Source organism: Micromesistius poutassou (genome assembly GCF_964030765.1).
Source record: "Micromesistius poutassou genome assembly, chromosome: 23".
Taxonomy (NCBI): Eukaryota; Metazoa; Chordata; class Actinopteri; order Gadiformes; family Gadidae; genus Micromesistius; species Micromesistius poutassou.
In genome coordinates this window covers 3,216,110-3,223,537 of record NC_140293.1, presented here as the reverse complement: position 1 = coordinate 3,223,537, position 7,428 = coordinate 3,216,110, and the positions used below count along the sequence as shown (strand labels likewise).

Here is a 7,428-nt window from a genome sequence, read left to right as displayed (position 1 = left end):
TGTTTGTATGTACTGTACCTGTTGGTGGGCCGTGGTCCGTCCTGTAGAAGTACGTGTGTATGAGTAACGCTGGGAAGTCTTTATAGACGGTCCCTGGGGGCGGGGCCTGGGGTGGGCCTGATAAGGATAGCTGTGAGCCAGAGACCGTATCCAAGTTCCTCTCTGAAGTAAAACATAAAGAACTGTCTGTCCTTCTCTGACTCTCTGTCTGTCCTCCTGTCTCTCTGTTGGTCTGTAAATCAGTATGTCTGTCAGTCCTAAGGTCTGTCCGTCTTTCTGCTTGTCTGTGTCAGTTTGTCTGTCATCCTGTCTGTCTTTATGTCTTTGAATGTCCTATTTATTTCCCTGTCAGTTACTCGGTCCCTCTCTGTCTGTACGGTTGTGTGTTGCTCTTGTCAAACAGTCCCTAACATCCAGAAGGTCAAAGTCCATGTCCAGATGAAACAAGAGAAGGGCAAAGACCCCACCAGACTTTACCTTTGGTATTTGCGACAGTTGTACCACTAAAGTGTTATAAGAATAAAAGTATGAGCATAAAATAATTACATTAAATAACTCAATACTTCTTTGTGGGTAATAGATCTTTGTAAATATCTTTGCTGCATTACTAATGTATTTGGAATAAAAGTATTCTTACATTAATTTAGCTGACAATTGTCATAAGTACATTCAACAAATATATACCCGAAATACTGCATAAATCATTTGAGTGTATGCAACTCAACAAATAAGCAAGTGCTACAGTATAGATAACATAAATATCTATTTTGTTATTTTTCTCATTGGCCAAGATGCAGTCTGAACAGATGAGTTTGGAGCCATAGGCTGCACATTGGGAAAGTATCGGTGACTTGAAGAATCGGATTCAAGCAACTAAACAGGAGTGGTGCAGTGTAGGAGGAAGACCAGTCAGGCTTCGATATTCTGGAGGAGCTGCAGAGACCGAGTACTGCCTGCAGGCAGACCGGCACCAATGGAGCTGCAGTAGTCTAGACGTCTCGGGAGACGGTTTTATCCACTTTTATAACTTTTGTGTAAAAAAAATTAAAAAGACATTTTTATTATATCAGGTATATTTTAAGTACTATATGGTATTGTTATTAGCGATACTTCACTAAGCTCCATCAAGTATTTCAAGTATGATCAGTGGTCTACAGTTCCACCGGTGGCCACGAGGGGGCAGTAATGCACAGCACAACAACACATGCTTTTGAAAGGGGTTTATTGTTTGGCACACAAAAACAAGAACTATAAGAACCTGGGAAAACACATCATGATAGTGAGTGCGAGTGAGAATGTGAGTGAGAGTGTGTTTTGAGAATGTGTGTTTAAAAATTCACACTGGCCAGGTATTCGGCAATTTTGGTGACCTTCGGTAACAGCTGTCCCCCATGGATGCTCTTACACCCCTTCAGCATGACCAGAACTAGGGAACGAGACAGAGAAAGAAAGAAAGAAAGAAAGAGATTAGACCAGTTATGCTAACTAACATTTGACCAATTATGTTAAGTAATATTAGACTAGTGATGTTAGACCAGTTATGCTAACTAACATTAGACCAGGGATCTAAAGTAATATTAGACTAGTGATGTTAGACCAGTGCTGCCAACAAACATTAGACTAGTGATATCAACCAGTGATGTTAAGACTACTGATGCTAAGTAACATGATGCTATATCAGTGATTTTAAGTTATATCTAGTGATGTGGACCAACATTAGACTAGTAACGTTAAACCAGGGATGTCAAACTGGTGAAAGGTCTCCTGGGGGTTCCCAACCTTGTTTTGCCTTGGCCACGCAGATGGTGTGACCGTCCGTTGTAGCGAGGTTCATGAACCCTCCCTCAGATTTGCTAATGTCGTCGAGGAGGACGCGGCACCTCTGTCCTGCCAGTGTCACGCCGTCGGTGAATAGGGTGCTGCGATCTTGGCGCACCAGCTTCTTCACCTCATCCGTCTAACACACACACACACACACACACACACACACACACACACACACACACACACACACACACACACACACACACACACACACACACACACACACACACACACACACACACACACACACACACACACACACACACAGGTTCAGTCGAGAGAGAGACAGAAGCTGTGTTCGAAATCGTTCCCTATCACGGATATAGTGCACTATATAGGGTGCTCGCCATTTTGTAGTGCTGTTCGAATTCTCAATGGTTAACTTCGTTCACTATATAGTGCACTATAAAATCCCCCAAATTTGAGTGAACATATGATGTTCCCTACATGTTACTCCCGTATACCACAATGCAATGCGGGCGCATTTACTGACGCAAATGACGTTCAGAAATGTTCAGCGTAGTGTCCGAATTCTCGTTTGTTCGTTCCCTATATCATAAACACTATATAGGGAATAGTGAGTGAGGGAATAGGGAACGATTTCGAACACAGCTAGAGAGTCTTGCATAATCTAAAGGCCTCCTTCAACCCAGCCGTGTTGTGCATGGCCACACCCAGCTATGTTTATACCTGTATGACTGGTTTCACTGACACGCGGTAACAGACCAGGGAGTATAGAGAGAAGGAGGTGGAAAGGCAAGATAGAGGAGAGGGAGACAAGTTGAGGCAGAACGGAGACCTGAGATTTAGGTATAGTCACACCCCTCCGAATGCGAGTGTGTGGGCATGCTGAAGAATGCATGCCTGCAGGCTTGGACGTTCTGGACGCAAATTCAAGAGCATGGTGTGTGTGTGTGTGTGTGTGTGTGTGTGTGTGTGTGTGTGTGTGTGTGTGTGTGTGTGTGTGTGTGTGTGTGTGTGTGTGTGTGTTAAAAGGAAGTGAAGTTGCAGCCGCAAAGCTACTTCCTGTGTCTCGTGGCGTGTTTAAGATAATCGCCAAATAAGGAGCGAGATGCTCACAGTACGAGCGTTATTTGGTGGAGAAACACGGAAGTGCTTATAATCAGTACCGGAAGAATGGTTCCGTAGGCGCGGAGCAAAAAAAAACGCGCACCCCGGTTAACCGGGAGAATCGAACATCCAATAGTGTGTGTGTGTGTATGTGTATGTGTGTGTGTGTGTGAGAGAGAGAGAGAGTGTGCAGTGTGTGTGTGTGTGTGTGTCTGTGTGTGCGCGCGTACCGTTATCGCCTTAAAAGTGCCATCCGTCTCCGCAGCCCATACGCCCTCGGTTCCTGGGGTGTAGCAAACGATCGCTGCGTCTGCCGCCACGCCCGGCCCACCTTCATTCATTAAAGTGGTAACGTAGCTAGACCACGACATGTTGAGAGGCTGAGAGGGAGAGAGAAACACACATACAGGAGAGATAGAGAAAGAGATATGGGTGGGGACGGAAAAAAGTGAACAACAAGTTTGTCAAAAGAAAAGTTGCATCAACCACTAGCTTCCTGTGAGTCAGGAAGCTGACTCACAGGGAACACCGTGAACAGTCTTCATTAAGAAATCATCTAATCCTAAACCTACATTACAGCTAGATCGGTTAAAGGCCAGTGTGTCTCACCTGGGCAGGTACAGTCCTGAGGATCGAAGTGATAAATTAGGAAGCAAGCTACCTATTTATCTCTTAAAACCACGCCCATAACTGCCTGGCCGCGCCCACGACTTCCTGGCCACGCCCATAACTTCCGCACTTTAGCTGTGTGTGTGTGTGTGTGTGTGTGTGTGTGTGTGTGTGTGTGTGTGTGTGTGTGTGTGTGTGTGTGTGTGTGTGTGTGTGTGTGTGTGTGTGTGTGTGTGTGTGTGTGTGTGTGTGTGTGTGTGTGTGTGTGTGTGTGTGTGTGTGTGTGTGTGTGATCTATCTTCGTGGACATTGGAAATGTACATTTGTTTTGCACCTAAAAAAAAACACCTAAAAAAAATAATGAAATAAAACAGAAAGGTGACACACAATAACAGTTTAAGTTTAGAATATTTCATAAATAATAATTGTAACATTAATCAAAAAGTTTATTTGGCTATTTATAAAGATACGCAATTTAGTTATATACAAGTTATATAGTTGGCTAATTTCCATTTCTCATGTACATTCAATAAAACTAGTGATAGAATATCATTGTATGTTTTTCCTCCACATTGCTAGAAACATCTGAAAGTTTTGAGTCTGTTTGTATCCAGTTTGAACATTTCCCAACATGAACCACAGGGGGAGACAGAGGGAGCAATGGAGCCCGTATGAATCTCCAATATGCCATACGTTTACATTTCTTTTAGACCCCTGTTTTCTCGAGATCTCGAGATATGACTTATTTATGTCATTATCTCGAGATCGCGAAACATTAATGGGGACACCATCAATACTTGTATGTATTGATGGTGTCCCCCGCAGCATATCGGGGATTCATGCGAATTCAACAAACAGTAAAGCCGAGGTATTTGCATCATATGGAATTGGTGCCGTGGTGGCTGAGACGAGAGTGCTCAGCCAGCACTTTATCAGTCGGATAAAATCTGAGTCCATTCTGTCCTGCGTGAGGATGGAAGGGCACTCCTTCTGGGCCTTGTGTTTTCAGGGGGCAAAGTTCTGCAATCAGAGGGTTAAAAGGCAGTGGGGTTATTATCGGAGGAAGAACGAACAAGATTATTGGAGGGACTTGTTCTTGGAATTTCAGTCAGCGGAACAATTCAATGGCGATGTGGTTGACAAGCGAATTATTCAATTCTGCTTTAAGTCTCTCTCTCTCTCTCTCTCTCTCTCTCTCTCTCTCTCTCTCTCTCTCTCTCTCTCTCTCTCTCTCTCTCTCTCTCTCTCTCTCTCTCTCTCTCTCTCTCTCTCTCTCTCTCTCTCTCTCTCTCTCTCTCTCTCTCTCTCTCTCTCTCTCTCTCTCTCTCTCTCTCTCTCTCTCTCTCTCTCATGAATGCAAGTTTAGACTCGTTACTTTGTGTCCGCAATGTGTGACCTCCAACCCCCCCAACCCCTCCCCTCCCCTCCCGACAAAACTGAACCCAGCCCCCATGACTACGGCCCTGGTGTTGCAGTGCATGGACTTGTCTTGAGGCTAATGTCAAAAACAGATAACAGCATATTTGAAGAAGTGAGAGCTATGCTTGCACATTTGTCTCGTTTACAGGAGGATCTAGTCATTATTGTGCAAACATGGAATACCCATATGATAAACGGACGTTTATCAGACCTAAAGGAGCTTTGTGTTCTGATAATGGAGGAAAATATTCTTGTGGTGGTCATAATACTGTGGAGACTTCAAGGCTTTAAAGACAGCTGAGGACATTAATCAGAGAACAGCTGGTAGATGAGAAGAAATAATATGGAAAAAGTGTGAAAAGTGCAGTGTTCGAATTAAGGGGGAGCAGGGGGAGCTATAGCTCCCCTAGTGGTGATTTGAGCTCCCCTGGAAACATGGTTTGTGAAATTTTGGGGGAGCTCTAAAATATTGATATCATAGCCAAATAAATGCTATTTTGGGCATGGTTTTTCTCAAATGTGTAAAATAAGTGAAATAAAATTATATTTTGAGTTTATGATTCATGAAAAAACGTAGCCTAACGTAAGCCTAGGCCGCAGTATACTCGCCGTTCCCAAGTTGTCGCGCGACATTGTGACGTCACGGGAGCGCCGTGACTATTTATACTCGCGCTGGTGGCCGCGACACTATTTGCAGTCTTCTCCTGAACAGAGGTGTCGCCACTGAGGAAAGGCTACCGACTCTTTACGTTTTATTCTTCTTCTAGTGCGTGGAAATAGTAAACAATGGCAGAGCTGGCAGCAGCAATGATGTCACAGCCAATGTCGGCGACGATATTGGATTCTATGGATATATATATTTATAAAACGGGTGGCTTAAATCAAGCGATCTGATTGGTTCCCAACTTCTGTATATTGAGCATATACACACAGCTATGACGCCCGTTCAGTTTACAGAGTTCAGTATCACTCCGCGCCTAACTCTAACTGTTGTTTATTTATATATAAAAGCGATAGCATAGTTCACTGAAGCCTAAAAACATGTTGATTGCTGGAGAGGGTGGAAATGTTGTAAAGCAATAGGCACACGGTCGGCAATTTAGCCTACTATCGAGTTCGAGTGAACTCGATAGAAGGCTAAATTGCCGGCGAACCAAGCTACCGTCTCTAGCCTTCTCTCTGAAGGACGCTACGGTGTGTTGCATAGCAACCGCCGTACACTTTGCCGGCAGCCAGGAGGGACTACTTTTTTGTGTTCGTTAAAAAAAAATGCTTTTCCGACTTTCTAGCTTTTTCAAAATTGAGGGTGTCTTTGACTTTCATTTCGCCATATTTACGTAACCGTTTTATAAAAGCAATAGATCACTTCAGTCAGTGATATACGTTCATTATACCACAGTGAAGGGGGTCGCCGTCCCTCCGCTGCGCGTCGGGACGGACAACGCCCCTTAACTGTGGTATAATGACCGTATACCACAGCCTGTCGTAATCTATTGCTTAAATATACACACACCACACAATAAAATTGAAAATATAAAGAAAGAAACAATAAAACAAACAAAAAACCTTAACAATAACGCGCATTTAAATGTGCATCAACGTTCACACATTCTTCGTGGGTGCTGCTGGGTGTGCTCTAACATACGTCTGTAACAGCTTTTGTTTCAGCTGGTCATGCACCTGTGGATCCACACTCTCCATGAAGTCCGCCTTCGAAATGTTCCGTCTTGTGCTTCCGCTTTGTCGCACGCCACTGAAAAAAAAGAGTGGTGCGCGACACGGCGCAACAGGGCTTAAATCCTGTCGCGCCGGCGAGATCTACGTCATTTTGACGTCACATTGTCGCGCGACAACTTGGGAACGGCGAGTATACTGGGGCCGCTGCTCCCCCGGAGACCGTGGTATAATTCGCACACTGGAAAAATGTAGCCTATAGTCAAAGTTTCAATAATAACCTTGAATTTGGGTCTCTTGCCTCCCTCATAGAACTGTTTATCCATTCTACACATTTGAGAGAGAGCTCCTTCTCCGGTCGGTTTACCGGAAGGGCATGCAGCAAAGTATTTTGTTATAACGGGAAAACAGAAATAGATAGATATACATAATAATATGAATAAAACATATATTAATATAAATAGGGATAATACAATTACAATTATTCATAATAATAATATACACAATACAAATAATATGAATATGAATATACATATCAATATACAGTTAGAATATGAATGATAATATACATATAATATAATAACAATAGACATAATATAATATAATTATAATGTTATTTATGTTATTTATAATGTTAAAGCCATATTATAGATTTATATCACAAAGAGCATAATAAATTGGACAATAAATTGAAAGGGTATTGTGTTCCTGAAGGAAGGAATACGTTTATTTGTGATTTGAGGTGACGGTGGCCGGTACAATGGGATAAGTCAGGTCGACAACAGGAACGTCCTAGGCTAAACGTGGCAGAGACAAGTCTTTTTACCACAC

General features: G+C 43.1%; 1 protein-coding gene and 1 long non-coding RNA gene across 4 annotated transcripts in view; both read right to left on the bottom strand.

Moving 5' to 3' along the window:
* eno3 (enolase 3, (beta, muscle)) overlaps window positions 1-81 on the bottom strand; it is a 7,453-nt gene extending 7,372 nt beyond the window's left edge. The window contains exon 1 of one of the 2 annotated variants that reach the window (XM_084487603.1): window positions 19-81. The gene's annotated coding sequence lies outside the window, so the exon portion shown is untranslated. The remainder of the gene's footprint in view (window positions 1-18) is intronic. The other variant, XM_084487604.1, reaches the window with a different exon arrangement.
* Window positions 82-1,205: 1,124 nt separating this feature from the next.
* On the bottom strand, window positions 1,206-6,590 carry LOC311368840. 2 transcript variants are annotated; one of them, XR_014640012.1, is made up of 4 exons: window positions 6,569-6,590; window positions 3,126-3,275; window positions 1,780-1,957; window positions 1,206-1,426 (listed from the first exon to the last, which is right to left on the bottom strand). It is a non-coding gene; the product is annotated as an uncharacterized lncRNA (long non-coding RNA). The 2 variants fall into 2 exon arrangements; XR_014640013.1 differs by lacking the exon at window positions 6,569-6,590 and adding an exon at window positions 3,505-3,626.
* Between the last annotated feature and the right edge of the window lie 838 nt (window positions 6,591-7,428).